The sequence below is a fragment of the Setaria viridis genome, chromosome 8 (genome assembly GCF_005286985.2).
Source record: "Setaria viridis chromosome 8, Setaria_viridis_v4.0, whole genome shotgun sequence".
NCBI classification, from domain to species: domain Eukaryota; kingdom Viridiplantae; phylum Streptophyta; class Magnoliopsida; order Poales; family Poaceae; genus Setaria; species Setaria viridis.
In genome coordinates, this window is record NC_048270.2 from 34,989,251 (window position 1) to 35,003,321 (window position 14,071).

The 14,071-nt window shown below is 44.9% G+C and overlaps 3 non-coding genes across 3 annotated transcripts; all 3 read left to right on the forward strand.

The window, feature by feature from the left end:
• The first annotated feature begins 2,619 nt into the window (after positions 1–2,619).
• On the forward strand, positions 2,620–2,691 carry TRNAP-AGG (transfer RNA proline (anticodon AGG)). The gene has a single exon. It is a non-coding gene; the product is annotated as a tRNA-Pro (tRNA).
• Positions 2,692–3,511: 820 nt separating this feature from the next.
• On the forward strand, positions 3,512–3,583 carry TRNAP-AGG (transfer RNA proline (anticodon AGG)). The gene has a single exon. It is a non-coding gene; the product is annotated as a tRNA-Pro (tRNA).
• Positions 3,584–5,084: 1,501 nt separating this feature from the next.
• On the forward strand, positions 5,085–5,156 carry TRNAP-AGG (transfer RNA proline (anticodon AGG)). The gene has a single exon. It is a non-coding gene; the product is annotated as a tRNA-Pro (tRNA).
• Positions 5,157–14,071: the final 8,915 nt, after the last annotated feature.

The following is a 14,071-nucleotide window of genomic DNA, read 5'->3' on the forward strand; positions in this document are numbered from 1 at the left end:
GCTGGGATGTGCACCTCACCACCCTCCTCAATCCGCAATCAGTGCACATAATGAGCGGGAGCCCATCTGCACTGATTGCCTTTGAGGCCGACGCGCTTGAACCTCCAGCCATGGTGTGGATCCGAGCAGAGGCGGCAGGGGAGAATAGAGCCACAGAGGAATACGAAAGGGAGTAGAGGAGAGGAGGAAACCATACAAGGAAGGGTGAATCCGACCGGAGGCGGCCAGGCGGAGGCGATTCAACCTTCCTCGCTGCCGATTCGCCGGAGCCTTGAGCCGCTGGGCGGAGGCGCTTCGACGATGCGGACGACGCGTTATACGACGGGCGGATATTTCCAGGGGGCAAAGTGCAATTATTCCACCAACCAGGTGAGCTCCAGCGCATCCCACCGTCGGGGATGCCACGTTAGCGGCGCCACGTCCGCAAAAACACCACACCGTGGCGATTTGGACCTACGGTGAACGAGAAATCAACATTAGGGACCCAAAAATGCGTTTTTAGAGCTGATGTACCAATTTGGCACACCCAGACAAGTTAAGGGGCCCATGGTGTATTTATCTCATCTGAAAAAGATTGATCTGAAACGATTGAATGGTAGGATGAGCTGAATGGTCGGTGGATCTAACCTGGATCGTATTTTCTGCCTACAAAACTGTTGCAAGCATGCAAAATTGCAAATGGTCGTAAACAGTCAGGCAATTTGGTCCTAGACAATCAGCATCTGGTCAGTATAAAACTGTTGCTTATTGGCGTTGACAGACCCGGATAGTGGCAGGCACCTCTATACCAGATGTTCAGAAATAAGAAAATGTACCCGTATTGGATCTCCTACGCCTCCTATTAGCCAGCCAGTGTGAGTGTGTGTGGGCTGTTGACTTTACCTGGGATTTGCAGGCCCATCAAAAGTCGAAAGAAAGGCCCAAAAGTATCTCTAGATGAGTCGGATGAAGTTGTGGAGTTTTTTTAGGCAAAGCAAAGGTCTTGGTTAGTTAAGCAGGAGATGAGTTAAGTTCTGTGCAGAGACATCCCCAGTGAACTGAACATGTTCACGCAGATAACAGTCAGTCCTAACAGCAGCCAGAGAAAACACATCAAAAGTAAAACACGTCCAACTTGTCTGTTGCCTGTCAGAGTAATCAAATCAAAATCTAGTAATATGGTTTTGTAAATTCTGTTGAAGGCTTTATATGCTACAAGGATTTATATGCTAGATACCGTGCCAAAATTCTGTTGAAGGCTTGAAGTTAACTCCAAAATATCCAATAAGGGATGAACCAGAACTTGGAGCCACGTGTTATGTTCATGTATCGCACGGCCAAAAGCTTAAGCACACTTTTCAGTTCAGCATATGTATCCCACGGCCAAAAACCAGACAATAGATTGAAGAAAAGGGAAGCAAACATGCTTGGGGCTTGGCTGCTGATTCCAGAGTTAGCATCCCTTTTCTTTTTGAACATTACGGCAGCAGCACTGCCAAATCATTTAAGCAAGAGGAGCAAATGGGTTTTGTTACATAGTTCATATTACGTAAATATATTCCCTTAGGGAGCAAAAGTCAAAAGGTCCCAAGTTCAATTCTTGGAATCCCACAATCTGAATCAGAACTTTTTGCATCTTGATGGAAGGACATTCTTTAAAAAAAGAAAAAGAATTAGGCCTGGAGTCAGGACAATTGAATCTGGACCACAACATTCAGGATTTGAAGATAAGGTATGGGACACAACATCAGAAGGCGTCAGACCGCCTTAGTATGGAAAGTAACTGTTATAATCAGTTTAATGCCTTTTTATCAAAAAAAAGTAAACAATATGTCACAATAATGAAATTGATTTAGTTTATTAACAAATGAAAATAGTTTCGTGGAACAGAACTAACTTGCATTGTCTAAACTGTTCAGCGGAATCTTTGCTTATAAGTGACTGAACTTTTGTTTTGCTTCTGCTGCTGAACTTAGCAACAGATACCTGGACGGTGGTGTCCACTCAGTGTTGAGCACAAGACATTCTAGCCTTGTGATCTCGAACACTACTTATGAAATTAGCAACAGAAGTACATTTATATTGAACTTTGTTAACTGACATCTATGTGTCATATCTAACTGAAGTTAGAAGTAGTCCAAAACCTACCAATAAGGGATAGCTGACTGAGTCTTTGTTTTTCCTTATGCTGCTGAATTCAGCAATAGAAACTGGTACACTATCATTCAGATAATGATCAAATAGAAGTCTACAAGATTTATTTATGTTAAATTTTGTGAACTTATCTATGTGTGATGCGTCATATTCAACTGAATTCAGATGCAGTCCAGAACTTATCAGCATAAGAATCTCTTAGTCATGCACGAGTATTGTTATTTCTAATGCATTGGTGTTATAAAGTAATTACTATATGATGATATTGAGATGAAGTAGTTCTTTTTATAGATATACACTTGTTCCTCTCTGAACCAGCCATGCATTGCTTCCACAATTTGACCTGCAATATCACACAAACTCAATATAGACCATTTACCACTGGACTAGCCCTCAGAAGACAGAAAAGATAAATGTTAAGCCTGTAAATTTATATCTTCTTTTTTTTTGTCTGAAATTCAGCAGATATATGCATAGAACACAGCTGGGGATTTAGTCTAGTGGTATGATGTACGCTTAGGGAGCGTAAGGTCCCGAGTTCAATTCTCGGAATCCCCAACCTGAAAAGCTTTTTGCATTTTGATGGCAAGGACAGATGGTCATGGATGATGTTGAGATGAGGAGATTTAGGTCCCCACAATGAAATCTGAACCACATTCAGCATGTGAAGATAAGGTTTAGGACACAGCCTCACAAAGCCTCAGACTATACCTGCATAAGAAGGTGACTGGTGTAGTCAATTTACTGCTCTTTTTTGTCCAAACTGAAGGCCATATAAGTTAAGAATATTTCATATCAACAATGAACTTACTTTATTTTATTAGATAGAACCATAATACAACTAATATATTACAATGGTGTTGTGGAACAGAAGTAACTTGCATTGCTGATATTGTTCTGCATATCTTCGCTTGGACGTGCCTGAACTCTTTGTTATGCTTATGGCGTTGAATTCAGCAATAGAAACTTGCACGCAGTATCATTCAGTTATTGATCAACTAGCAGTGTGCAAACTTGATTTATGTTCGCATTGTCAATATACAGCTGCACCATATTTAATCGAATTTTGTTGTAGTTTAGAATTTATTGGTATAAGAATATCTTGGTCATGAGCCTTCTTATTTCTAATGCATAGGTGTTATAAATTAATTACACTGACAATACGTATATTATGTAGTTTTATTTCATTTCCTAAAATACACACACTCTGTATTCTGAATCAGGCCTGCATTGCTCCCACAATGCCATCGAAACAGAATAAATGGAGCATTTACCACTGGACTAGCCCTAAGAAGACAGAACAGATAAATGCAAACCTTGTAAATTTGACACCTGTGTTTTGTCTGAAATTCTGCAGATATATGCATAGAACAGAGTTGGGGATTTAGTCTAGTGGTATGATGTACGCTTAGGGAGCGTAAGGTCCCGAGTTCAATTCTCGGAATCCCCAATCTGAAAAGCTTTTTGCATTTTGATGTGAAGGACAGGTGTTCTTGGATGGTCTTTGTATTATGGGAATTTTGTCTGGACAGTGGAATCTGGACCACATTCAGACTGTAAAGGTATGTTGGAAAACACAATCTCAAGTAACACATCAGACCTTGTACATTTGTTTGTGAAATAGCTGTTAACTACAGAGTGTAATAACATATCAAATACTAAAATGGATTTAGATCAGATAGAACTGCCATAACATCCATGTACTACAAAAATATTGTTTGGAATATGATTCACTAGAATGTTGCACAATAGCACTCAGCACAGAAATTTGTCAGTGATCACTTAGCTGCAGTTCCTGTATGCCTTACCTTGGCATCATACATCTTTGGATTTCACCCTCTGAATCTGGCAGAATTAGAAGTTACATACAGATTATGTTTAAGATTATGAGTATAGCATCTGGACTCCGGAGTATGGACTATGGATCACCTTCACAAATTGACAGATTAATGAGTGGACCACAAATTTCACAAGGCATATACTTATAACTGCAATCAGAATGCTCCAAAAATGGTCAATGAAGTAAGTGGAACAAAGCGTAGGCCAGAAAGGTTTTAGCTAAGCTTATACCTGTAACTGCAGTAAAACTAGCATGGTCAATGGCTCCACGCAGGTGCTGTATCTCCACCTGTTTGACTGTAATAACATGTTGTTAGCAGAACTGTCACAATATTAACAGAGTTAAGATTTATGATCTTTTAACTGTACATGGCAATAGCATATTGCATAAGAACTGTCCTATACTGCCAGATTTGTGAAGTGCCATTCACATTTGTATGTGATGGCGCATCAGTTATGCTGGTGATGAACCTGCAACGAAAAGCTGCAGAAGGCCTTTACTGCAATTCCATTTCTCAGTATCACTTTGCAGTCTTCCTTCAGTTTCATGTCAACTTAAGCAAGTTCACTGATGCTTGCTACTGCATTTGACTAAATCAAAGTAGAGTTCTTTTCTGTGATTGATACATGGCCGTTGTGGACATCTATGAGAGTCTGAAGTCTATTCAGTATTACTGTAGAACGGACCCGCACATCAGATAAAAGTAAATCATCTGAACTTGTTGTCCCTCCTCATTTCTGAAAACCTGCAGACATGTGTAGAGCTTAGGGAGCGTAAGGTCCTGAGTTCTTGGAATCCCCAATCTGAAACTTTTTTTGCAGTACATGGCAATGCAAATTCAGTGATCTGGATGGTCCTCAGTGGCCTGAGCCCTGAAGATGAGGTTTTGGTTCTGGACCACACACATTGTCTCATAGTCTCATGTGTTGTGTGCATGTGAGGCTGCTTTGTTCTATGTGAGTCTTGAGCACCCTAGTGTCTCAGCATGTACCGTAGGCCAGGATGGGCACAGGGGTGCAGGTGCAGGCACTGAATTTGAATGTCTGTATGGAATATCGACATACTATACAGATCAAACAAATAAGTGAAAAAAAAAAGCGCATAACAAGAAGGGCATTTGGTCTAGTGGTATGATTCTCGCTTAGGGTGCGAGAGGTCCCGAGTTCAATTCTCGGAATGCCCCCCCGAACGTTTGAACTTTTTTGGTGTTTTTTACCTCCGCAACGCCGGTAATTCAGTAATGTACCGTGCGTTCCCGGGCAAGCTATGTTTGTGGCCCAGGAGCACCCCGTCTATCGTGGGGACCGTATCTCTATTGGGCTGGGCCATGCTCGTGTCGGCCCATTTGTTCACTTTTTGTTCAAGAAAGACGGAGCGGAGCGACTATTTGGCACTGGGTCATCCGGCAAGGTTGCCGCCATGGGCTTCAGAAGGCATGTTTCCAGTATATGGCTTGTGGAAGCTAGTTAATTAAGATTACTAAACTTTGAAGCCCATTAGACTCAAATTCGAATTCTAAATCAATATTTCAACCAAATAAGTTCAACATTTTTTAAAGACTAGATCAACATAAAAAATAATAGATTCAACATTTTCCATAATATAAGTCTAAGAAGTAACACATTCAACATTTTTATCGTCTATTTCAACATCTCAATACAATGGATTCAACATTGTCCAAAGGAAAGACCAACATTTTAGAAAGAAAATTCATCTTCTTTGGCGTTGGAAATTGCGTCGGAGCCCCACGCGCGGGGCTGATTGCGAGGCCCCACGAGCAGGAGGCGGCGGCGAGGCCGCGTGCGGGGCTGACGGCGGGCTGCGCGGAGGCCCAACGGCGGGCGACGGGGAGGCCCGGCGGCAAAGGCGCGCACGGAGGCCGATGATAGGCAGCGCGCTAGTAGCAGCAGGGAGGAGCGCGGAGGCCCCGCGGCGTGCGAAACACATGGCGGCGGTGCCGGCTTGCTCGAGTTAGGGTGGAAGGGGACAGAACCTGACGATGCAGATTGCATGCATGCATCTCAAACACTAAAAGCCTAATAAGAAGAAAACTTCTAGAAGTTACATAGATTTTCAGCATACGAAAGCACCCACGGTTCCTACGTGGCTTCCGGAAACCAGAAAGTAACTTAGCTTCAATTGCTTTGAGATTCGTGTGCAAGCTATCAGCCGTGCGATCTCTTCCTCCTCCTCTTGCTTCCTCCAGCTTGCTCACGCGCTACCGCCACCGCCGCTCGCGAGCGCTTCCGCAACTTCCTTGCCGGAGGTGTGGGAGGTGGGGGGGAGCGGCCGGCGATGAGGTTGCCACTAGCCGGGTGGTGGTGGAGGCGGCGGCGGGGTTAGGGTTGGGGTTCGGAGGCGGTGGAGGCAAGGTAGATGGGCTGGTGATGGGGGGCATGCTCGTGGGATTAGGAAGGACGGGCGAGCGAGCAACAACGGTTGGTGTGCGGTGGCGCGGTAGTCGCCACCTAGGGTGGAGGAGGATGGGCGGGGGTGGTGGCGTGTCGGGAGGAAGAAGCCAGGGAAGGAGGTAGAGGGTGACCACGCGATGGACCTATTGGGTCTCTAATCTAGGCTTCCACAAGCTAGATAGTAGCCGTTAGGTGCCCATTCATGGCGATTGCGGGTCGAGCACTGACGAGAAGATAAGTTGTTTCAAGCGTCGAAGACCAAGGAACTAAGTGGTGACTAATGATATGCTATTCTTTGTTGATAGTATTTGCTGCTAATTTGTTGGGAACATATATGGTGAAACTATTAACCCCATGTAACTTTGGAAATTATCAATCAAGATCATAAGATGCTAAACCAATAGATAGGGATAGAGGTGCAGGGGGAAACGCAGCGTATGGCTGCATGTGGGATTCGGAAAAGTGGCCAAAATAATCCCACCATTGGATTAGCATCTTGTGATCTTAATTGATAGTTTCCAGAGGATGCACGGGGTAGATGATTTCCACCAGATACGTTCCCTAATTTGTTTCCATTCTGAGTTAAGTTAAATTAAAATAATTGTCTTGTTTTCTCTCATCTTTTTCTTAGTAAACTTATGTATTTTTAACTACTCCATCCGTCCCAAAAAAAGTCATCCTAGAAATTTAGAACAGATTAATAAGGAGGTAAAATAACATCAATTGCCCTATTTATTAACGTCCTAGAAATTTAGAACAGATTAATAAGGAGGTAAAATAACATCAATTGCCCTATTTATCAACTATATTTGACGTTAATTGACTGCTTCATACCCATGTGCACACACACAAATCAAATATCAAATTGAGTGTAATAACTTATTTTTTTATAAGTTGTAACCTGTGGAATGACTTGTTCTAGGGACGGAGGAAGTAGCTCCATTCATAAGCAACTCATGTTGACGTGTCGGTTGTTGATCTAGCCCGTATTGGAGTGAGGAAATATTGTAAGCATGCCCCTCAATATTTGATTTCTTACAAGGGCTTCCTAGCGCCTGGACGTCCGGTGGGAGCAACTCCCATCGGACGCATGCATCACCATCCATTTTAAATCTGATGGCTACAGTAGTACCACAATAAATACCACTAATTATCCGACATTCCGTTGCAACATCAAAACAAAAAAGCTGCAACATCGAAAATCTATGGTTGCAACATGAAAAAGATGCAAAAAAATAGCACAATGTAAACATAACATTCGTGAGGGAAAATTCCCACTGCAACATTGAACAATGTTTCATGCAACATTTCTAAAAAATCATCATATGTTGAGTTGGGGTTGAGCTCGTACGGGAAGAAATATTGTAACATGAAAAATTGACAGATGAAACAACAAAAGCCAACTATTGCAACATTGAAACATCTCAGAAAATCAATCGTGCAACATCAGACGATACGTTCATCCACAACACCTGTGCGCATCTACAACGCTTGCAACATCCAAGAATCCCTACTGCTACATCAAGTGCATGTTTTATGCAACATTTCCAAATGAAAATTCAGCCCATGATAAATAACAACCAAAATATTACACCGTAACATCCAAAATGTGACACCGCAACATTCATAAATAAGAACTGCAACATCTTCAAAACAACAAGTACATCATCAAAAGGAAAAATAAAAAAAATTAACCCCTCAGCCGAATCACCCGTTGCAACATCAAAAGTTGTCCTTTGCAACATCTCAAACATTCTTTTGTAGCATCTCAATTCTTGTATGGTTACATTAAGAAAATAGAGCAACATGACAAATCAATATCTAAAACATCGAAATTCATATGTTGCAACATGGAAAATCCAGCTTCCAGAACCACCAACCCAGATACCCAGACACGGATCACAACCGATGCGCGTACCGGTGCCGCGGCTGCCATTGTGCCCCTCGCTGCGAGGGTCTAGGAGCCGGCACGAGGTCGGGGATTACGACGCTGACGGTGAGCCCCCGTCCGACGCGGCGTCGGAGGTGATGGAGCCAGAGACGGAAGCGGAGGGCTCGGGACCAAGCACGGCGGCGAGGATCCGGCCGGCACCAGAGACGAGGCTGGTGAGCCACCCCCTCGGCGGCTGGGGAGGCGGAGGTGGAGGCGAGGCCCTGCCATGTGCTTCCCATCGGAGACAGAAGTGGAGGGCTCAGGCCTGAGCACGGCGGCGAGGATCTGGCCAGCATCGGAGATGAGACCGGCGAGCCACCCCCTTGGCGGCGAGGGAGGCGGAGGTGGAGGCGAGGCCCCGCTGGACGCCGCCGACAGGCAGGGAGGGGTGTGGCCCCCTGCGGCTGATGACTCCATGAGAGGAGGCGCGCGCGTGTGGCGGCAAGCAGGAGGACGAGACGAGGCAGTTGGGCAGGGATAAGAACAACTGGATGTGAATTTGATGTTAATTGTATTGGAAAGAAGTTTCGGTCCCGTCCGATATTTTGTTCTCGTCCGGACACCTGTATTATATCATTACCATTTCTTATATGGTCGAGTATTTGTTTTGTTGGCTATGATTGAGTTTTTCGTATATAGACAATTTGGTCTCCATATTGGTAGTTATTATTTTTCCTAGTAAGGCAAGAGCATTTTGCTAGTAATTACTACTCTCTCCGTTCCAAATTATAAGTCGTTTTAACTTTTATAGGTTCATAGATATTATTATACACTTAGACATACCACAATAATATTTATGAATCTAAAAAAATTAAAATGACATGTAATTTGGAACGGAAGAAGTAAGAAGGGTAAACTCTCGTAAGTTCAAGTAGTCAAGCATAACAAACAAATACTAGATTGTGCCTCCGTGCGGCTCCGTCCCACAGGTCAGCCTCATCGGTTACGTAATTGCTCCTCAACTTCGTCAAAGTTACGTTAAAAATACCACTGCAGGCAGCCAGAAGGACACGGTCCCTCTATCGCACCCTCTCGCGTCGCGCTCGCTCTCTCGTGCTCATAGGTCGAAGGACGCCGGCATCATGAATCCCCTCCGGCGCCCGATGCTGGCACGCAGGGAGGCCATTCCGGGTGGGGAAAACAGTGGATCGACTGTGGCTGACCTCGATCTGGGGATTGGGGGTGCCGGAGGCTCCGCATCTGGGCTGGATGGTGCCCTGCTCGGACCGGCCAGGCTCACCAGAAGCATGGCCCGGCGGCTCACCAGGCCTCGACCGCGGGCGCAGGAACGTGGCCTGGTGGCCCCCCTTGCTGTGGGTGCCGGCGTGCTTCCAAAAGAAGTTTCCATAGAGAATACTTCTCAAGATGCTGACTTTTCTATTGGAGAAGCAAATGATGATCATTGCCGCAACCATGTACCTCCGTAACTTCATTCGTATGAACAATGCACAAGAAGAACATTTTCATAAATGTGATCGGAATTTTTTCGCAAATATATCATTATGCTCCTGATCGAATCCCAAATATATCATACAAGTCAACTGTCTTAAAAAGTAGCCATGTAGCACCGTCGTGGCAGTTGCAATTCCTATGCCACACCTGCAACTGCAAGATCCGGTGGAAGGTGCGGAAGCGGCGGAGGAACCACGGGTCCGCGACGACGCGACGCCAGCGCTTGCAGACCAGGGACGCGCGGGGAGCGAGGAGGGTTGCGGGGGAACGCGGATGAGGATTAACGTGTTGTCCTGGGGTTCCAAGAAACCCTCTCGATATTTAGTCCACATTCTTTATTAAGCTGATAATAAGATCGAAGCACTCGTGATTTTCGTTGGCAGGAGATATGCGAGCAGCGACGGCAGGAAAACAAGTAAACAGCGGGGCTCGCAAGGACTGAGAAGAGTTTTATCCCTCGCTGACCATGGCTCCCGGCCCGTCCGTGGGTGAAGCTCATCACCAACGCGGGAGCAGCTCGACCTCGTCCTCTTGGTGAAGCTCACACATATCTTGCCGGCTCTGGAGCAGCGCTCCGGCCCCCAAGGGATGCAGAGATGGGTAAAGGGGTGGGATGGCAAGTTTAAGGGGCTATTAGGAGGGCTTCTCCCATTAAGCAAAAGTCAGTGAAGCTAAAAAGTATTATCCAGCTTCTATTTCATTTTTATCCTAACTTAAAAGATGACTTCACGTCTCGATTTGCGCAAAATAGGTGAAGTCGAAGCTAAAATATACACCTTGCCGAACATGGCCTAAGTCTGTGGTGGACGACGACACTTTCTGACCTACTGTCGTTAAATAAGTCAAATAAGAGGGAGCAATTCTTAAATATATATGTGTTTTTTTTTTTAAAAAAAAAACTCAACCAGGCCACGCTGAATAACATGTCATCGGAATACGTATCGCTAAAGTGCTAATGGCCGTATCGATAGAGTCAAGCAATTTTAATGACTATGATTTACTAAGTATGATGGCCAAATTTAAAACAAGTTAACAAGTATAATGACCGTCTATGTATTTTAGATCCGCCATATCTCGAGCACAAGCTTTCAGTTCGGTTCCTCTGTCATCCCCTCACTAATGGGCTAGTCCTGGTGGTAGAACTGAAGTTCCCATTTCTTCACCTGTATAGAACACAAAATTGTCAATCTGTCAGTAACCTAATACAGACAGAACCACTCTTACGCAGAATAACAGAGGCTTAAACATAGTGTATCAACAACACGTGTTTACAGACTGATGATCAGGGCAACAATAAACAGCTCTGTAACAGACATTACATTCCTAGTAATATCTGATAAATCTTCGATGACACCAAAGTAAATCCTCTAAATCTTTTTAGTTTTAATAATTCACACATTGTATTTTGTTGGTGTGGTTGGAGGGACTGATGCTAGTAATGACAAAATGAACTACATTAGGCTTTCAGCTTATTTATTCTGAGATAACTAAACCCAACTTGGGTCTATATGGCTGAATGAAAAATTAGCCCGCGGATTGCGACTACCACAATTTGCAAGATATTTTCCATAAAAATTGCATAGTACCGATCTAACAAATTATATTACATGATATTCTTACCTGTTTGCCCAAATTGACACATGACTAGACCAAACCCAAACAATCTTATGACTCATGAAGTATTTCATCTCCAATGCATCCACCTGCAGTGGCTGTCCCTGAATCATAAGAAATCAGAAGATTAATAACACTACCTTTTGAAAGCAAGATTAATAACAGTTCTGAAGAAAAGGGAAATGTATAAGAGAAGGCAACTATTGTAGTTAGTTACAGAGAAGAATCGAAAAATATAACTAGAGAAAATTAACTCGCTCTTGAAGCTTGCACTGTTGTAAAACCCTAAAAAATCTCATAATAAAAAATGATCTTATAACAAAAGGAAACATGTCAAACAGACAACCTAGACAAGTGCAAACTCATACGCTGTACAAAAATTGGAGACCAGAGATTCTGTTTATTTTTTGTGTGGTATACATGGCTAGCGAACTGCAGTAGGGCTCGCCAACAAGTGACAAAAATACAATCTTAAAATATATGAATAAACAAAACCTGTTATATATTACTCCCTCCATTCTCTTTTCATAGTACGATTTTCTCATGGCACAATGATCTAGAAAAATAATCCCACCTATCATCATACTTATCATCCATTTAATCATGCTATTAATTAGTCCTCGTAAACAAGCAATTCATTAAAGCCTAAACTTCTTGATGCCTAAACTTCTTGATGCTCATGTAGCCAATCTTGGTCGGAAGAATGTAGAGTCACGCATTATACCCAAGACAACTATTAAGTTGATGGAATAAGACCATCAAAACATATGCCTATCAAAAGCGAATCGGAGGGAGTATGCAGTTAAATGATTTAATAGCAAGATTAAACTAGATAAAGTTCTGAATAAAATAGAGAAACTTTAGAATGGTTGGAAAAAATGAGAACTGTCCATCCCGAGAAACTTAATGGTGGAAACAAATGAAGTACATTGAAGCACTACGGGAGACAGTGAAATTGCCGAGTGCTAGGGGCACTCGGCGAAGGGCAAAAAACCCTCGGTGAACCGTTTGCCGAGTGTAACACTCGGCAAACGGCACACGGCAATTTTACAGTCGGCAAACACTTAGTTGCCGAGTGTTTTGTGTCGGGCACTCGGCAAAGTCTCTACCGAGTGCCGAGAAAACACTCGGCAACAAATTTTTGAAAAAATAAAAAAAAAACATCCTCCGCCGCCACCACCGCCAGCTCCGCTGCCGCCACCACATCCTGCTCCGCCGCCGCCACCACCGCCAGCTCCGCCGCCGCCACCACCGCCAGCTCCGCCGCCGCCACCGCCGCCACCACCGCCAGCACCACCACCACAGCACCACCTCCCATGCTGCCGTGCCTTGCCTCCTGCCGTCGACGCCTTGCACCCGTGCCTCCCACCGGCCGTCGTGCCTTGCCTCCGCGCCGCCATGCCCGCCGCCGCCACCACCACCACACCCGCCGGCCACCACCTCCACCACACCCTGGCCTCGACGTCGACGGATCCGGGGTAGAGGGGGGAGTCCCCCTCGGATCCGGGGAGAGGGGCGGGGCGGCGGCCGGAGAGAGGCCGCCGCGCGAGAGAGGGGAAGAGCGGAGGAGTGGAGGGAGTTACCTGGAGAGGGAGGCGAGGGATCCGGCGCCACCACCACGAAGTCCGCGCTCACCGGATCCGGGGAGGAGGGGCTGTGCGGTGGCCGGATCCGGCCGGATCCGGAGAAGATGGGCGGGGCGGTGGCTGGAGAAAGGGAGAGGAGGGGCCGGGGCGGCAGCCGGAGAGGGAGGAGAGGCCGGCCGCGCTAGGCGAGGGAGAGGGAGGAGAGCGCGGAGATGGGGAGGGAGGGGAGGGGGCGCGCTAGGCGAGGGAGGGGAGCCGGCGGCGGCGGCGGCGGAGGCGGGCGGCGGCGGCGGCGGCGGAGGCGTGCGGCGGCGGCGGCGGAGGGCGGCTTGCGGCAAGAGGAAGAGAGGAGAGTGGGGGCCGGGAGGGGGCCGAGGAAGATAGAGAGTGGGGAGGGGGCCCGGGGGGGGGGGGCGGCTATTTGTTTTGTGGTGGGGGCTGTTTGCCGAGTGTCCTACGTTGGACACTCGGTAAAAATTTTTTGAAAAAATTTTAAAAAATATCCAGCAGTTTCAAAAAAATACCAAATTTTCACACGAACCAATATAGGTTCTCTACTGACTATACAAAAAGTTTTGTAGTCAAACCGAACTCGACCGTCACTTCGACTCTAAATTTTTTCAAATCCTTCTCAAAGTTACTATTCTTCTTCTGAGATGCTTCGGTTTGTAATCATCGTACATGATAAAATGTGCAAAATCTTCTCAATTTTTTTCCACAACCTCCACGTATTATATCATCACATCATGGCAAATCTCATAATTTTCAGACTTTGATTGTTTTTTTTACAATTTAAAAATACTACTGCCACACGTTCATGGTCGTGTTTCCTGAACAAGATGTTCGAAATTTCTTTTCATTTCATGGGTCAGGTCTCAAATTGGTCCAAATAACATGAATATCATTTTTCTACTCATTTTATTCCATAATTTCAATCACTTGCAGTTCAAATTTGACTTATACCAAAAATTCCCTTGAAATGCAATTAATTAAATAAATATAGCAAATAAATTAAAAAATATACCAAATTTTAACATGGAGTACCACATGTTGTATGTAGGGAGTAGAAAAAATTTCATGGTGAAAAGAGAAAAAAAAATTA